This window comes from Acomys minous (assembly GCF_964271855.1).
Source record: "Acomys minous genome assembly, chromosome: 7".
In the NCBI taxonomy this organism is placed as follows: Eukaryota; Metazoa; Chordata; class Mammalia; order Rodentia; family Muridae; genus Acomys; species Acomys minous.
The window spans coordinates 110,265,307-110,282,285 of NC_140488.1; the positions used below are offsets into that span (position 1 = coordinate 110,265,307).

At 43.1% G+C, this 16,979-nt stretch overlaps 1 long non-coding RNA gene across 1 annotated transcript; it reads right to left on the bottom strand.

Annotated features, from left to right (window-relative positions):
* Positions 1-9,436: 9,436 nt before the first annotated feature.
* Positions 9,437-14,379, bottom strand: LOC311602121. Its single transcript, XR_014780686.1, has 3 exons — positions 14,249-14,379; positions 10,221-10,294; positions 9,437-9,720 (listed from the first exon to the last, which is right to left on the bottom strand). It is a non-coding gene; the product is annotated as an uncharacterized lncRNA (long non-coding RNA).
* Between the last annotated feature and the right edge of the window lie 2,600 nt (positions 14,380-16,979).

Sequence of the window (16,979 nt, forward strand, 5' to 3'; positions counted from 1 at the left end):
AAAAGAATTCAAGTAAGAAAATATAACACATTACAACACACACACACACACACACACACACACACACACACACATCCAAACAAGGTTGCCAATTAGGGACCAAGTACTCATATGCCCAAGACTTGTGGCTGTCACCTTATTCAGACCACCACATTACATGAGAGTCAATGTATGAACCTATAGGGGACATGTCATAGATAAACCCTAATACTCTGCCAGCATACTAGTGCCTGAGTGCCAGCATGTTTGTTGTCCCCTCTGCATGGAATGAATCCAACTCTATCCTCATGAGACAAAAGGTTTCTCACTTCCTTTTGAGGTTTATTCACAGATACATACCAGGGAGACCTTGCCAGTACCACCTATCTCAATTTACCCCCCATCTATTCCCTGGTCCTCCTCCTCCTCCTCCTCCTCCTCCTCCTCCTCCTCCTCTTCTTCCTCCTCCTCCTCCTTTTTCCTCCTCTTCTTCTTTTTCTTTTTCTTCTTCTTCATAGAATTTGTTATTTAACATTGCTTACTTTCCTCTGTCTTGTTCAATGTAAATTCTATGAGGGTAAAGATTTGCTCTATTTTTCTCATTTCCCTTTGGCATATTCTCATACGTAGACAATGTCTGGTTCTAAACGCAGGCTTAATAAGTATTTAGAAAAAAAGAATGAATTTATCAACACATTTGTCATGGAATGATGAGAAACTCTTCGCGATTCCTTCATTTAATTCTCACAGTGACCTCTGTGCTACATTTTTTTAAATCATCTCCTCTAACTTAAGAGGGAGGAAAATGGGAATATTATATTCTTCACTACTGTGGTAAAATAGTGAATGAAAGGCATATAATGGAGGAAGGGTTAATTTTGGCTCAGGGTTTGAAAGAGTTAAGTGTATCGTAATCAAGAAGGCATGGTGGCAGAAGAAGCTTGTGGCTTGGGCAGTGGGAATATGAACCGAGCATTACACTCACAGTAAGGAGGTAGAAAGCTTGGGCCAGAACCTAGGCTTAATCATAATCTATCCTTCAGTGATGCAATTCCTCTAGCTTGACCCCATCACCAAAGTTCTACAACCTCCCAAATCAGAGCTGTCAGCTAAGGACCCACGTATGCAAACACACCAGCTTCTGCAGGACATTTCACACTTAAATCATAGCACTGGTTTAAGTACACGGGCTTGAGACCTTGCCCCAGGCCTTGCATGTAGGAAGTCAAAGAGCTCAGAGCAGAACTGAAGCCTCTCTGACCTAACACTCGAGGCTATTCTGTGACTCGAAGCAGAGACAAAGCACATTTCCTCTCATGCATGTTAGCAAGTTAACCTTTTAGCACTGGATATTATTATTATTATTACTATTACTATTACTATTATTATTATTATTATTATTATTATTATTATTTCATCCAACAAGGAACAGTGAGTGCAGCTAGAATCCTGTACAAGGAAAAATGGAGAGTGAGCAAAAGCTCTACTGAAATGTGGAGTGAATTCCGGGTAGAATTGCAGATCAGGACTATGAGAGCAAGGATGGAATGACACTCACGTAGAAAAGGGAAAGACCCCAAAATAAAAACAGGCAATGCTAAGGGAGGGCAAAGACTTTCTCAGGTTTGCTCTAGACAGTTCAGGCAATGGAAGGGCTAACTATAGGAACACCTCACATGAGGCACAGCCATGGTAAAGGAGACTTGCTGTTGGTTACCATAAACAATATTTGCACTTAGCAGAGTGTCTGGTTCATAGGGACAGGGGATGAATAAATAAAACGGGCCATTTCCTACCAGACCCTAAAGCTAGAGTTGGGAGTAATCTGAGCCCTAGAGGGGGGTAACTTCATAAGGAGACTCTTGGTATGGAGCCTGTGGTAGTTCTTCCTCTGGGTGAGTGGGTGCATCTTTTCTCCATGCTCTGTCTGGCAGCAGCATGGAAGGGGCAAGCGCTCCTGGCACCCATGAGCTCCCTGAGCCCTGTGGGCTGGGGAACAGAAGGCAAACCACTATCACCTAGCATGCACATACATTAATATAAAATGGACTTATTTGGCTCAGCAATATCCAGGACAAGGATATGGTAGGAAAATGGGAGCTGGTTCTAACCCTTTCTTTGTCTGTAGATGCTACAACCTTCTTCCTTCTTGTTCCTTCAGCTAATAGGTCACATACTCCTAATGTGGCCCTTTTGTTATGTTAATTCGTTATTGAAATTGTTTCTGGGATCTCATCAAAGGCCCAGACCAGAATCACCAGATTTCGCTCACATTATGGGCTTCCTCTGATGGCACAGAGGCTCTAGACTTGGGGACCAGCAGACTTTGCTGCATGGTTACCTCATGTATATATTATTTTGATGTTAGCCAGGAGGTGGTAACAAGGACTTAGTGTCAGAGGCCTTTTCTGATGGCAGAATCCCTGGCCACCATTTCTTCAGTGTTGGACATAGGGGAGGTATTACAAACTCCCATCAGGAGATACTGGTACCACTAACTGGGTAATAACAGTCCGTGATGTAATATTACTGGGGCAAAGTGTGTGATGCAAGGGCCTTCCTGCAACACCCAGGAAGGAGGAAGCCATGCCAGAAGAGGCAGGGCGGATGCTCCTGGGCCGGAGCCAGAGCTTTAAGAGTTCGTGCTCAGGGATTCTATCTGGGTGTCGCTGTTTCTGTGAATGTCACAATGCCAAGTGAACTCTTACGAATGGAACTCAAAGCCAAGGCCTCCGTTCCTCTCTCTGGCATGTGGGCAGATGCCGTATGTGGACCCACAAGTCTGCCCTTTGCCTTTGCCAGGAGGTTCCTGAATAAGTGGTATGGATTTCAGGAGGAAGGTGTTCCCAGACATGCCCTGCCCTCTGCGCTACAATTCCTTTGCCCAAAGATGCAGCCAAAAGAAATGAGGCGTCTTCGGCTGAGCATACTGTGAAGCCGACTTTGAGTCAGAGATTAACATGCAAGCAACTTGTTGGCATCGCCCTTATGAGCCACTTATATAAGGGAGGGAGGGCAGCAGGATGTAAGGCTATGTCAGAGGCCTCAGCTGATATCTCAGAGAACTCCACAGCTGAGGTGTCTGCAGAATCCTCCCCCCATCCCCAAACAAAGGATCGGGGGTTTTACTAGTACCTCCCATCCAGATGGAGGAGGTGTGATCTTGGACAAAAAAGCTCCTGTCAGCTGAGAGAAGATCCCACAGAGGGACTCAGCAGCTGACAGAGTATGTAAAAAGGCCCTTGGAACATCATAGGAGAAATGCAAACACTGGAGAAAAGTCCCTGTCTCATTCCTACAGATAGCAAGGACTGAAGAACTGATTTCTGATGCTTTTGGATAAAGTGTGGCTATGGCTCATGGAAGGCGATCTGAGGTTGACAGGAACGGAACCAAGGTCTCAGATGAGAAGAGGTTATGCAGAGAGCCGGGGACGACAAGCATGGCCTCAGACTCCACTCAGTAGACATAGGCTTGCCCAGGGCTCCCTGTGCAACCATACTTGGCCACCACCCCACCCCCACCTCCGTGGTGTCCAGAAATCCTGCAGTGCAAACCTTGCTTTCTGTGGGACTGTAGGCAGACGTCTGCTGTTGTTTCTGCTCTCTTTTCCCCTTGGCAAATGAAAATTGGGGATGCCAGTGCCATTTGAGGGCCCATTTTGGGCGGGAGGCAAGGGTAAAACACACCACTTCTATAGTTATAGCAGCAAGCACCCAGATAAAACAGCTCTTTGTTGATTTGAAATGAACACAAAATCCTTTGCAGAATCACAGAAGGGGTAAATTCAGCCTCCTTGTTTTGCACATAGGAAACTGACTCAGCATGCAGAAGGGACTTGGAGCAAGTCTCCAAAGCCTCTAGTGTAATAGTAAAAAAAAAAAAAAAAAAAAAAAAAAAAAAAAAAAAATAGGCCCAAAGCACTAAACCTCACATCCAGGGCTCATTCAAGCACAACTTCTATAAGTCCATTCAGGGTTGCTTTCCCTTTTGAGTAAAAGGGATTTGAGACAGGGTTTCTCTGTGTAGCCCTGGCTGTCCTGGAACTGTCTTTGTAGACCAGGCTGGCCTCGAACTCACAGGGATCTACCTGCCTCTGCCTCCCGAGTGCTGTCAGGGTAAAGCCCAGCTCTGCCTTCCTTCTTAAAGGCAACTCAGGATGTCGGTACCACAGTGGCTAAGAAGTCATCTGCCGGTACCTCAGATGACCTTAGTGGCTAAGAAGTCTTGCTCTAGAAGTATGAGGGGCTGAGTCCGAATTGTCAGTGTCCATGCAAGAAGCTGGGCACGGCTAGGGAGATGGAGATGGACGAGTCCCAAGAACTGTCTGGCCAGCAAGCCTATATAGAAAAAAAAAAGGGGCTCTTCCTGTTCTGTGACCCTTCCTCAAGGAACAATAGAGGACGACATCTGATGTCTTTCTCTAACCTCTGTATGCTCTCTCTCTCTCTCTCTCTCCCTCTCTCTCTCTCTCTCTCTCTCTCTTTCTCTCTCTCTCTCTCTCGTGTGCAAACCCAATCTCTCACATGCACAACACACACACACACACACACACACACACACACACACACAGTGACTCCACATTTTCTAAGCTAGTTTTCTCAAAGCTACACCTCTCTGTAGGCAGCTCCTGTCCCCCACCAAGTCCTGTCAGTTCTGCACGCCAGTGCCAGAAGAAGCCTACCAGACTTCCGCCTGGAGACATTTGCATTTTAGTGAAAGAGCTTATGGTCTTGGACTCACAGCGAAGCTTTTCTGGGGTGGAAAGTAAAGTGGCAGCAGGAAGCGGAACGTGACCTAATTAGTCGTTTCCTCTGTGAGGCTGGCCTCCTTTTGCGAAAGGTGCTTGTAGGCGCGGAAAGCAGCTTTTGCCTCCTCCCAGCCTGGCCAGGTGGGCTTAGAACAGTGCCAGCCCAGCTGTCACCCCATGCCAGATGCCCTCCTGGAGAGACAGAGCCCCCCCCCCCACACACACACACCAACTCTTGCGCACACCAGTCCCCGGCTCTTCAATCAGGCTTGGGAAAATAAGGAGTCTCTCAGCATGAAATCCCCATGGAAGGAGGAAAGAGAGATGGCAAAAGGCTTTCCATATCTCTTGGGGGAGTGGCAGGCTTGCTGCCTGGAACAGAGCTCAGAAAAATGTGTGTGACGGAGTGGGACACACCGTGGGTGCCACTGTGGGTAATGGATGCAGTCCCCAACATCTCACACCTGTTGTTGTCTGCTGTGACCAAACGTGTGCCGGTGACCCCAGGAGCTCCAGATAAACAGGCAAAGAGTGTAATTAATCCATTGTTTAGCATTATTGGAGCTTACTGCTGTGCTGTTTCTTCCTGGCAGCTCTCCCAGGCAAGTGAGGGAGGTTCAGCGGCCTGATGGTGGTGATGGAGGCAGCAGCTCCGAGAGCGAGCAGGGAGCAAGGAGGGAGGATTGAGATGTCAGGGCTAGGGAGGGCAGTTTCTTATGAAGGGAGGCAGACTGGTTGCTAGGGGTGAAGGGAAGGATAATATCTAGCTCTCCTCCCTATGAGGAAGTAATGTCTATCTGTCTGATTCCTGCTGAGAAAGTCAGCTTCCTGCCTGCACCCCCTCTCTCCCCCACCCCCAGCCCCACACTTCTTGGTCCTTATAGGCTGGCTGGGTTGTAAACAGAGTGTGGAGGATGTTTGCCCAGAGACCCCCTTCTGGTCTTTGTATTAGACAATCCTGCCACCTGGCTTCCCCCCCTGGTCTGTGTGAGCGACTTTCACCTCCCACCTAACATTAGTAGCCCAGTCTGAGCAGGGCTTTTAGCATCCTTCCTATGAGTAAGAACCAATGGTTTCACAGCTCTAACAAACCAGTTCTGAACAATGGACACAGGTTTCTCCTCGAGTCTTCCCAAGAACTCGATGGCTGGATGTTCTCATTACAGAGCTTTTATAGACAGAGCAAAGGAGGCACAGAGACACTAAGTAATACACCCAAGGTAGCACAGCTAAAAAGATATGAAGACTGATTCTCAACAGAGTCAGCCTCTGGAGCTTGTGTGCCAACTCTTGTACCATGCAACAGTTTCCTGGAGTTATGCCTCTCAGCTCATACACACACCTAGCACATTAGAGCACAAACCATTTTGGCCATACAGCTTGAGATTTACCCAGCAGAGGGGGTGTTGCAATGATCTGGGTATGGTTTGGCCCTTCCGAAATGCATGATGAGTTTCGTTCCCCAGGACAAGAGCTCTAAAAACGGATGAGAGCCTGAAGTGGTATTTGAGTCATGGTGGCTTCGTTCTCATGAAGGAACACACAGCGTTCTCACTGGACTGGTCCAGCTCTCTCAAGAACAGGTTATTACAGAAGTGATTTTCCACTTCTTCTGCTTGTTCTTGTTTCCTTCCCTTTAAAAAAAGATTATTTGTTTATTTTTTTTTTAATTTCACATGCGTTGGTGTTTTGCCTGAGTGTATGTCTCTAAGAGGGTGTGGGATCCCCTAAAACTGAAGTTGCAGACAGCTGTGAGCTGCCATGTGGGTGCTGGGAATTGAACTCGGGTCCTTTGGAAAAGCATCCTATGCCCTTAAGCACGGAGCCATCTCTCTAGCCCCTCTTGCTTCCTTTCTTACCATGTGACCACTTGTGTTTTTCTCGCTGTGAAGTGACACAGGCCAAACCCCTTATAAGGTGCAGGCCCTGTTCTCCTGCATTTCCCCAGCCTTCTGACCTGTGACTAAAAGAAACCCCAGTTCATCAATTGGCTGCTTTGTGTATTTCGTGAAGGCAGCAGAAGATGAACTAAGGCACCAGCCTTGCCTGCTCTCCTTTTGAAAAGTTCTGGGCATAGTCCTGGCATATTTGGAAATTCTGGAGCCAGGAGTTTACTTCAGCTCAGTGCTTCTCTAATGTAAGTGTGAAAAGCAATCACCATAGAAATTAATACGCTTCCACTTCCGAGACCTTTTGGGCACCCTAAAGATTTCTGGCCTTGGATTCATTAGTTGAGTTTCTTCCCTCTCTAGCTCTGTAGTGGGCACAATAAGACTAAGTCAGTGCATCTCTGCAATTCTGCATGTATCTTGACTGCGCAGTTACATAGTCCTGGGCTGAGGCAGTCTTGCAGGCCTCACCAATTCTTAGAGCAGAAAAGGGGCAGGCTAACGGACTAGTTGATGGATCACGAACAATCTCTGAAATTGTTGTTGCTTAGCTGAATGGTTATTGGATTGCCAGAGCTGTCCCATGCTGGTTCCTTACTTAAAAGCACACAGAAGCTTTGCTCAAGATAGAATGGGAACGTTTTTTGTTTTCCTGGTCCTGTGGGCCAGGCAATGCTTTCCTCTCTTGCTCAATTTCTGGCACTTAACATTGTCAAAGAATAAAAACCAAGGCCTCCTAAGTTCATGAGTGAGTGTTGGTGTGTGAGTGTGTATGTGTCTGATGTGTGTATATGTGAATGTGTGAAGGTATGTATGTGTGTGTCAGTGTGTGAGTGTTTGTATACACAAGTGTATGTGTGTGAGTGTGTGAATGTGGGTGTTTGTGTGAGTAGGTGTATGAGTGTGAATGTGTGTATGTGTGGGAAAGTGTCTGTGAGTGTGTGTATGTGTGAGTATATGTGTATGTATGTATGAGTGTATGTGTGTGTTTTGTGTGTGTGCATGAGTGAGTGTGTAACCCAGAGTATATCTTATCAGAGAAGGAAACACAGGTGAGTGAGGCAATCTCTGAAGAGGCTAAAGATGGATTTTTTAAAAAGTTCTAGGTGGGAAAAGCTTTCTATTAGGATCAAAACCTAGTCCTGAGAACCACTGGGAAGTACAAAGCTCTGGACATACTAAAAGACAAGTGCAACTGTTCCTGAGTTAGAGAAATGTCTGCGGTTAGGCTCAATGCGGGAGGCCAGCATCTTGAGCAGTTTCAGTACATAGCGTTCAGATTACATCCCTCCCAAGCAAAACAGGCTCAGAAATGCAAAGCTGTACTTTCACAGCTTGCTGGGGTTAAGAGTGCTGCAAACATGGGAAGATCTCTTTCTGTTCTTGGGTAACATTGAGCCCCATTTGGTCTGGGTTGGCTACCAGCAAACCAACGGAGGAGAAAACATATCATTGCTGACAGCCTCATCCTCACCCTGCTACCTCTCAACCGATAAGTGGGAGGCTCTGGCTGTTGGCGTTGCTATGAAACGTTCTCTCGGGATGAACTGTGACTGCATTTGTGCTAGAGACATAGTATTCCAAGTCGCCCTTGTTTGAGCCATGCTAGAAGTGGATGAGGTGCATTTATTTCCTGGGGCCAGGATGGCAGAATGAGAAGGGATGAATCATAGGACACGTTAGCTCTTGACCACAGTGTGCCCAGCTCCAAGGCTTTTACTCACATGTCCAAATCACAGTGGCATAAGCAGGCCTTACAGGACTGCACTCAGGTTCTCTTACTGTCCCTCATTCCAAAGATGCTTATTCAGAGTTTCAGGCCCCATGAAAATTACTCATATCAGACCTTATCCTCACGTTTCTTGTCCCTGACCATTCATAAAACACCATCAGCAGAGCAAATACAGGAGAATGGCTTCCTGGTTCATTTGCTCAGTATGGCTCCACCTACAGTTCTCTAGCAAAGCACTTGATGGGGCTTGGCAAGATAGTTCGGCAGATAAAGAAATTCTGCTGCCAAGCCTGAGGACCTGAGTTTGGTTTATGTATGTATGGCAGAGAGACCTGGCACCACTGAGTTGTCCTCAGACCTCTATCGGATGCTGTAGTATGCACATGCGTGTGTGTGTGTGTGTGTGTGTGTGTGTGTGTGTGTGTGTGTGTGTGTACATTCATGGACACATGTACATATATGCACACACACAAACAATTCTGCTTCGAATGAGAAGTACCTCCATTAGACTGGCCTGTGGGCAAGTGTGTGGAGACATTTTCTTGATGAATGATTGATGTGGGAGGACCCATCTCACTATAGGTAACACCATCTCTGGGCAGGTGATGCTGGATTGTATAGAAGAGGCAGCCTGCGCAAACCGTGGAAGACAAAGGCAGTAAGTAGGGTTCACTTACAGCCTGTACTTCAGTTCCTGCCTCCAGACTCCTGCTGTGTTTGCGTTCCTGCCTTGGCTACCAGTTCTTTTCCAAGTTGCTTTAGGTCATGCTATTTACCATGAAAATGGAAAAGCAAACTAGGACATACAGTAAATAGATAGGTAGGTAGATAGATATGTAGGTAGGTAGGTAGGTAGGTAGGTAGACAGACAGATAGATAAAATGTAACTTCTTTTTCATTTTTTCATACAATGTATTCTGATTAGTTTCCCTTCCCCCAACTTCTCCCAGATTCCCCCCAACTTCCCCATCCACTCAAATCCATACCCTTTCTTTCTCTCATTAAAATAGCAAAAGGTATTTAAAAATAAAATAAAATCAGATAAAAGAAAATGAGTTGATTCAAATGCTAGCTATACTGATTTACAAATAAATACAGATTTCTTGGGACCTCTTATACATGCTTTGTTTGAGGTGAATTGGGCCTTGGCCAGAGAGGGCACAGTATAGCAAAGCAGTCCCATAGAAGTCAACATGTTGAAACAAGGCCATCTCTTGCTAGCCTCAGATTCCTTGGGAGAATTGGGCCTGTATAAGTGAAACGGTCACTGTGAGTTTATCTCTGACTGTTCTGAGTGTTTCTTTCTTCTTGTTCTGTTCTTCCGTGATGCAGCAGGGAGCCAGCCACAAAGTGCTCATGAACAACCCATCCTGTGTGGTAGGGGAGAGACACATGAGAAAGTGCAGGAGTCACATTCCAATTTATCATGCAGGGACCTCAGCTAGCTCTGTTCTTGCATTGCTCTCCACCCCCAACATCAGCTGAGCATAATGAAGTCAGTTCAGGATAGGCTCCCAGCCCAAATTCACTTGCTTTGGGATTCGTTACTCAGGCTCCTATATTAAATTCACCTTGGGGTCTATGGGAAATTTTATGAAATGTTACTTTCCTCTTTACAGCTAGCATAAACATTTATTATACAACCTGTGATATATGTTTCCAGGAAGTAAGGAAATGTTGTTGTGGAAAGATACGATTCCCAGTTGATTTGAAATATAGACGAATAGTGTGTTTTAGAAAGGGGCCAGGACTTTAATGGAAAAGAAGCAGTTATCAGGGATTTTTTTTTTGTCTTTTTCTGCTTTCTCTTTTGGCACCAGTTAAAGGAACATTTCTCATCCCTTCTCCCCATGCACACAAAAGATGATACCTGATATGAAATGCTGTCAAGTCTTGCTTCATTAAATCCCACAAAAGCTAATGCACATCGGCCCTCACACTGCCCTAAAATGGGAACAAAGAAGCAGAATAATGTCAAAAGAGAACACAAAGGGAAAGAGTTTGTCCTCTGGGCCTGGGAGATGAAAGCTATCTGAAGTCATTTTTGAATGCTGGGTTGGGCCGGTGCTTCTAGGGCTTATTTCTGAGATGATGGGGGATTGCCAAATTGAGCTACTCATGCACACACACACACACACACACACACACACACACACACACACACTCATCAAAAAATACAGTGAAATGCCTCCTTCAGGTGCCCAGGCCATGCTGCTGTGATCCATGCATTCTCAGGTACCAGAAAAGACTGCCTGACTCTGTATGATGCAGAATCTTCCCTCACTGCCAGTGTAATAGAAAAGTCCTTGAAGAGGAAAGTAGTCCAAGAACATCGTTTGGTTGGGAGACCTTGATTAATAGATCCAAGAAAAAGATGATGCTGAAGCGTGTCACATCCTCAAAGGGAGATGGCTTCAAGAAAAAGCCATGTCAAAAGCCCTAGCCACGTCCAGTAGCATCAACAACTATGAGGAACAAGTCATTTGGATTTGTGGATTATAAACATGATTTAGTAAAACATAGATGTAGCAAGTGAATATTCTTCACTAGGTCAGAGTATGATTTCTGAAAGGGTCATAGGGCAAATTGAGAGCCACAATTTAGGTGCCAGCACCAGGAAGTGATGACACTGAGAATACAAATCTAGCACTAAGTAATGAACTAATGTGATGCTGTCACTCTGTAGACCACAATGCCTGTCCACTTAAGCTCCTCCTCTTTATCCCCTATTTACTGTTCTGAAATCCACAGCTAAAGCCAGATACTAGGGTCCTATCACTGGATACTAGGGGGAGCAGTGGGGTTGGGAAAGCAGTGAGATCGTGCCTTCTTCTTTTGGCAAATGAGCTTATGTGTTAATTGGGTAACCCCAAAGAGGAGCCTGAATCAAGTATTTGACAACAGGTATCTTCTTCAGGGGGTGGGAGAGTTCAAAGAGGAAGACTAAGGGAAAGGGATGGGGAGAAAGTCAGTAAGTAGCAGGGCCAGTTTGACCAGAACCTCCTAAGAAGCCTACCCAAAGTGCCTACTTTCACTAGAAAGTTGAAGATAACCGGGAAAAGTCGCCGAGCGATCCTCCAGGATGGAGTACAATCCTGCTGATACCTTAACCTCAGAAGCTTGGCCTCTAGGAACGCAGCAGAATGCATTTCTGTTGCTTTAAGACATGCAGTGTAAGTAAGCACGAGAGCACTTGTCTACGACCCCAGCATTTGGGAGGCTGAAGCAAGAGGACTGCAAGCTCATGGTAAGCATAGGCTAGATCGTGAGTTCTAAGACAGCCAGTCCTATGGAGAGAGCGATGGGGCTACACAATCGACACCTAGCATGGGGTGATTTGTTATGGTAGCTTTAGGGAATTTCAAACCTAGATGCCTACTAATGCTTTACATTCATAAAGCTGGGGAAACTCATTGCTCTAAAGATAACGGGAGAAGATGGTGTTTCTAAAAGAACAATTATTGCACATTTGTTTTCCTAGAATTAGGACCAAAGTGATATGGAAATAAAGAAGGGCTCATATAAAGAAATGATACAGTATGTGCAGGCCTCTGTAATAATGAAGAACATTATCAGATTTCACATCCTCCTCTACTACTTTTCTGTCATAAATAGCTGCACCCATTTGGTAAATTGCTTAGGCCCCGAGAGTCACTGTCTCCGTCTGTAATGCAAGGATGGTAATAACAATTCTATCATCAAAAGAATTTTTTTTAAAAAAAGACATCTGTGATGTAATCTATGTTAAGTGTCTAGAATAAAACCGATAGTAGACACTCACACTGTACTGAGGAGGAACTTCCCTACGATGAGCCACTCTAGTTCAGAGGTTCCCCACCAGTGTGCTGCAGATGGATTCTGACTAAGTCTGCCTTGAGAACTCAAAAGGGGGAAGACATGGGGAATTGAAAAGTTGGAGTTTATCCTGAGAAGTTTACAGAAAAGAAGCCCGAAGTTATGAGGAGTTGCTGAACTCGCCCCATAGGTGTTCATGTTTGAATGCAAACCCAAACTGTATATCAAAGACTTTGAAAAACTCATAAAGAAACAGAGAGGTGTACAAGCCCAACACCAGCCACTGCTGGTGGTGCACATGCAGGAAAGAGCTAAAATGTAAGGCAGAGACTTGGAAACACAAGTGACATCGAGACCACAATGCACAGAGGACTTACAGACTGAACACAACCAGGCAGATTGCCTATGCACACAGATAAGCCAGCAGCACTCTTTATAGAACATAAAGAAGAGCAAGAATTTAATATACATGGTATTCAAAACACTTAGGATACAATAAAAATTACCAAGTCCACAGATAATCAAGTTATAATGCTGAGATGACAGAGATGCTAGAATTATTTGTGTAAAAATGTAAATGGCTATGACAAAAATAACCGAAGAAACTGAGGTTGGAATCAGAACTGTCTTCCATAAGCTCAGAGTTGGAGTGTGTGCTTCTCAGCTTATAGTGCTACTTTTAAAGGCTACGGAGCCTAGCTAATAAAATTAGGTCAGGCCAGCAAGGTGGCTCAGCTCCTAGAGTTGCTCGCCTGCAGGGACATTGACCTGAGTCTGATCCTGGTAATTCCACAAGGTGGCAGGAGAGATCCAACTCCCAAGAGTTGTCCTCTGACCTTCACATGAGTGTTATAGTCCATGGACAGCTGCACTCGCACATGCAACCTAATGAGTTAAGTAAAGACATTTTATTGTTTTAATTATTATGTCAGGCATGTGTCTGCTTGTGGGTATGTGAACGTGCATGTAGGTGCCTGCAGAAGCCTAGAGAGGATGTCAGATTCTCTGCAACTGGAGTTGTAGGCAGTTGTAGGCCAGCCCTTGTGGATGCTGGGAACTGAACCCAGGTCCTCTTTAAGAGCAGTACACATCCCTTACTGATCTATACCTCCATCCCTTAAATAATTCTATTTTTTTTAACAATACAGAAAGTAGGTTATTAGGGGCTGGCCTTTGAATGTTATAGCCATGTCTGGTTTCCGCCAGAGTTCTGTGTCCTTTCTGCCACGATGTAAACAAGCTACCACCTTATCCTCCCACCAGCCCGGACCAAGCTGTTCTTGTCAGCATGACTTTCCTGTCACGATAGACTGAAATGTCTCTGCAACTATCTGCTAGAATAAACCCTTCCTTACTTAAGATGTTTACTTGATAGTATTTTGGTAACAATTATACAAATTTAACTAATACAGGCGACCACCTGTAAAATAGACGAAAAGGTTGAGTCTGGACAACAGCAAAAAATACCAGGTAAGGATATGCATACATACCTGCATATACGCATACAAAGCACATATACATACATATACAGTACACATAGACATATACACATAGACATATAATACACATACACACACACTACACATACACATATGCAGGAATAGTAGATGATAGAACTAAGAGCTACAACAGGATGGGGGATATGGCTAAGTTTTTAGAGTGTTGCCCAGCTCTGGGTTTGCTCCTCAGCACTATGTAAAGGCAGGTGTGATGGTGCATGCCTCTGGTCCTAGCACTCAGGAGGCAGAAGGAGGAAAAGCAGTTCCAATGCATCCTTAGCTACATAGCACATTTGAAGCTGGCCCGGGCTATGTGAGACTTGATTGCAAAGGTTTTTTTTTTCTAATCTAAGATATACAGTAGCTGAGATTAAAAAAGGAAAACCAGAAAACCCTCAGTGGAGGTGCTCAATAACAGAATGCAGATAATGGAAAGGAGATCAATAGAAAACAGAGAGGAAAAAAGGTTGAAAAAATTAACTTTACCTCATGAGGCTAAAAGATAATTCTAAAACGTATAATACCATCAGAGTCCCAGAGGAAGATGAATTCTGTGTTGAAAACTATTTAAGGTTTTTCTCAAAGCCATGCACATGGTACTTACCTTGCCAGTGAGTCTCTTCCAGAAGAAAGGGAAGAAAGTAAAGGGAACTTATTTGAAGAAATATTGGCTGAAATTTCACATAGCTTGAAAAAATGATCAGTTATAGATTTAAGAACATGAGTGAATTCCCAATGAAATAAAACTAAACACAATATACCAATCAAACTGGTAACTAAAAACAAAGAAAATATCTTTTAAAATAGGGAAAAAACAATGCACTATTTATAACAGAACAATGGTTTTTAATGACTGCGGATTTCCACTAAGAGATTATGCAAACCAAAAGGAAACAATTTCAAGGGCTAAGGGCATGGTGAATTAATTCCTGTGTTCATTAAAAGTATTAAAGATAGTTTCACGTAAAAAAATACTTTGTTGCCAAAATTCCTATTGAACAATTGTGAAAAGAATTTCCTCAAACAGAAGGATCACCAAAAGGAAGAGTACTCACAGTGTTAAACAGTACATATTTACTATTGTGGAAATGTATGTTTCCTGAATAATGCTAGGTGTGGCGGTGGTACATGGCTACAATCCAAGCTATTCAGGAGATTGACGTAGAAGGACTACGTCAGCCCAGTAGTTTACAACTGGTCTCCCAGCAACATAGCAAAACCTCATCATGCATTTAAAAAAAGAAATCTACTCAGTAAACAAAATGGGCTCAAGAAATTAGTTTCTTGAGTTTTGAAAAAAAAATATGGTCAATGATCGAAAGAAAAGTTATACCATTTTATGATATTGAATACAAATGGGACAGGGTTAAGATCCCTCCATAATAACAAATGTTTAAAATCTGTTGGAATTGAGCAAATATTTATTCTAAGTACACTGGGGAAGGGTTGTATATTCTAACACCTGGGTCACCCAACCAAAAATCTGCACAGACATACAGTCAACAGATTGGTTCATTAAAATGTAATCAAACATGACTCAAACAGCCAAAAGAAGTCAGGGTTGAATAAATGGGGATGACAAATAGAGCAAACATAAAAGAATGAAATGTATAAATCAAAACATACCACAAATTTCATTAATAAATAATCTAAATTTATCAATCAAGATATAGATTGTCAATACATAATTTATAGAATAAAGTATATGATGTTTACACAAAATCCTCCTCTTGTAACACAGTGATGTGGCTACTTGGATGTGCCTACTTTTAAAACAAAATGATAAGCCAGTTGTGGTGACTCACATCTTTAGTTGCAGCACTTAGGAGGCTGAGGCAGAAAAATTTCCAAGAATTGAAGGCAGCCTGATCTACAGATTGAGTTCCAGGTCGTTATAGGCTGTTCTGTGAGACACTGTCTTAGGAAGAAAATCTACAACAACAACAATAATGTAGAAAAATATAAGTACCAATCAAAGGAAAGCTGAGATGGATGATGCTAATATCAGATGGACTTCAGAACAGAGAAATCCACCAGAGATCAATGGAAAAACTATGCAATGATGAGAGAATCAATAGTTGAGAAAGCATAATATTAAATGCATTTGTGATTAGGAACAGAAGAACAAATGCCATGAAGCAAAAACTGTCTAATCCATGGGGCTGGAGATTTAGCTTAGCAGTTAAGATCGCTGGCTTTCTTCCAATGACCCAGTGGTAGTTCAGAATCATCTGTAATTCCAGTTTCAGGGGTGCCCTCCTTTAACCCCAGTGGGCACAGGACATGCAAGTGGGGTATACATGCAGGCAAAACACCCAAATATATGACTTCTTTATTTTTAAAAAATCAGTCTACTATGAAAGATTTGGACTTATACAAACTATATTCTATGACTCAAAAACACAAATATAAAAAACAAAATATTGAAACATACGAATGTTAAACACACCACCATAAAAAAAATCTATTGGTCGGGAAAGCAATCGTAAGAGAAATTATAAAAATGTCTAAACTCAATGTAGATAAACAATCATTATTAAAAATCTATGCAATATAGATAAATGATGTTTCAAGAAAAGTCGTAGCATTAAAAGTTTATACTAAGCAAGAAGAAAGGTCTAAATTAATTGCCTGAGTTTACACATTAAGAACCTAGGGAAAGAAAATAAACTAAAGCTAGTGCAATCAGAAACAAGAAAATACTCGATAAAGGTAGAAAAAAGCAACAGAAAAAAATTCCAATTTGTCTCTGATTCATAAAACATAAACCTCTAGGAATATTGACAGAGATGTTAAATGTGCAAATTCACACTACTGAGAATCAAATGATACCAACTGACTACATATCTCACAGACACACAGAAGATCAGGGAAGGCTGTGACAACTAACTGGCTACCGAGCTGTGGAGACATAGATGGTACTTTACACACCAAACTTAACAAACCAAAAATGACCCAAATTTACCTAAGGTGAAACATCATTTGAATAACCTCAACCTGTTAATTACCTAAACGTAGAGCGAAAAATTTTTTCAGAAAAGAAATCCCAAGCTAAGATGAAGTCTTTTCATAATTCTACCGAACACTTAAAGCAAAATAAATAAATAAATAAATAAATAAATAAATAGCACCAATTTCATGCAGTCTCTTTTGGAATATAGGAGAATATGGAACACTTCCAAACTGGCTCTGTACAGCCAACATTACTCTGATTTAAAACTAGAAAAAGGAGGATGAAACTAGAAATGATCATCCTGAGTGAGGTAACCCAGACCCAAAAGACACACATGGTATATACTCATATATAAGTGGATATTAGCCCAATATGGGTATCC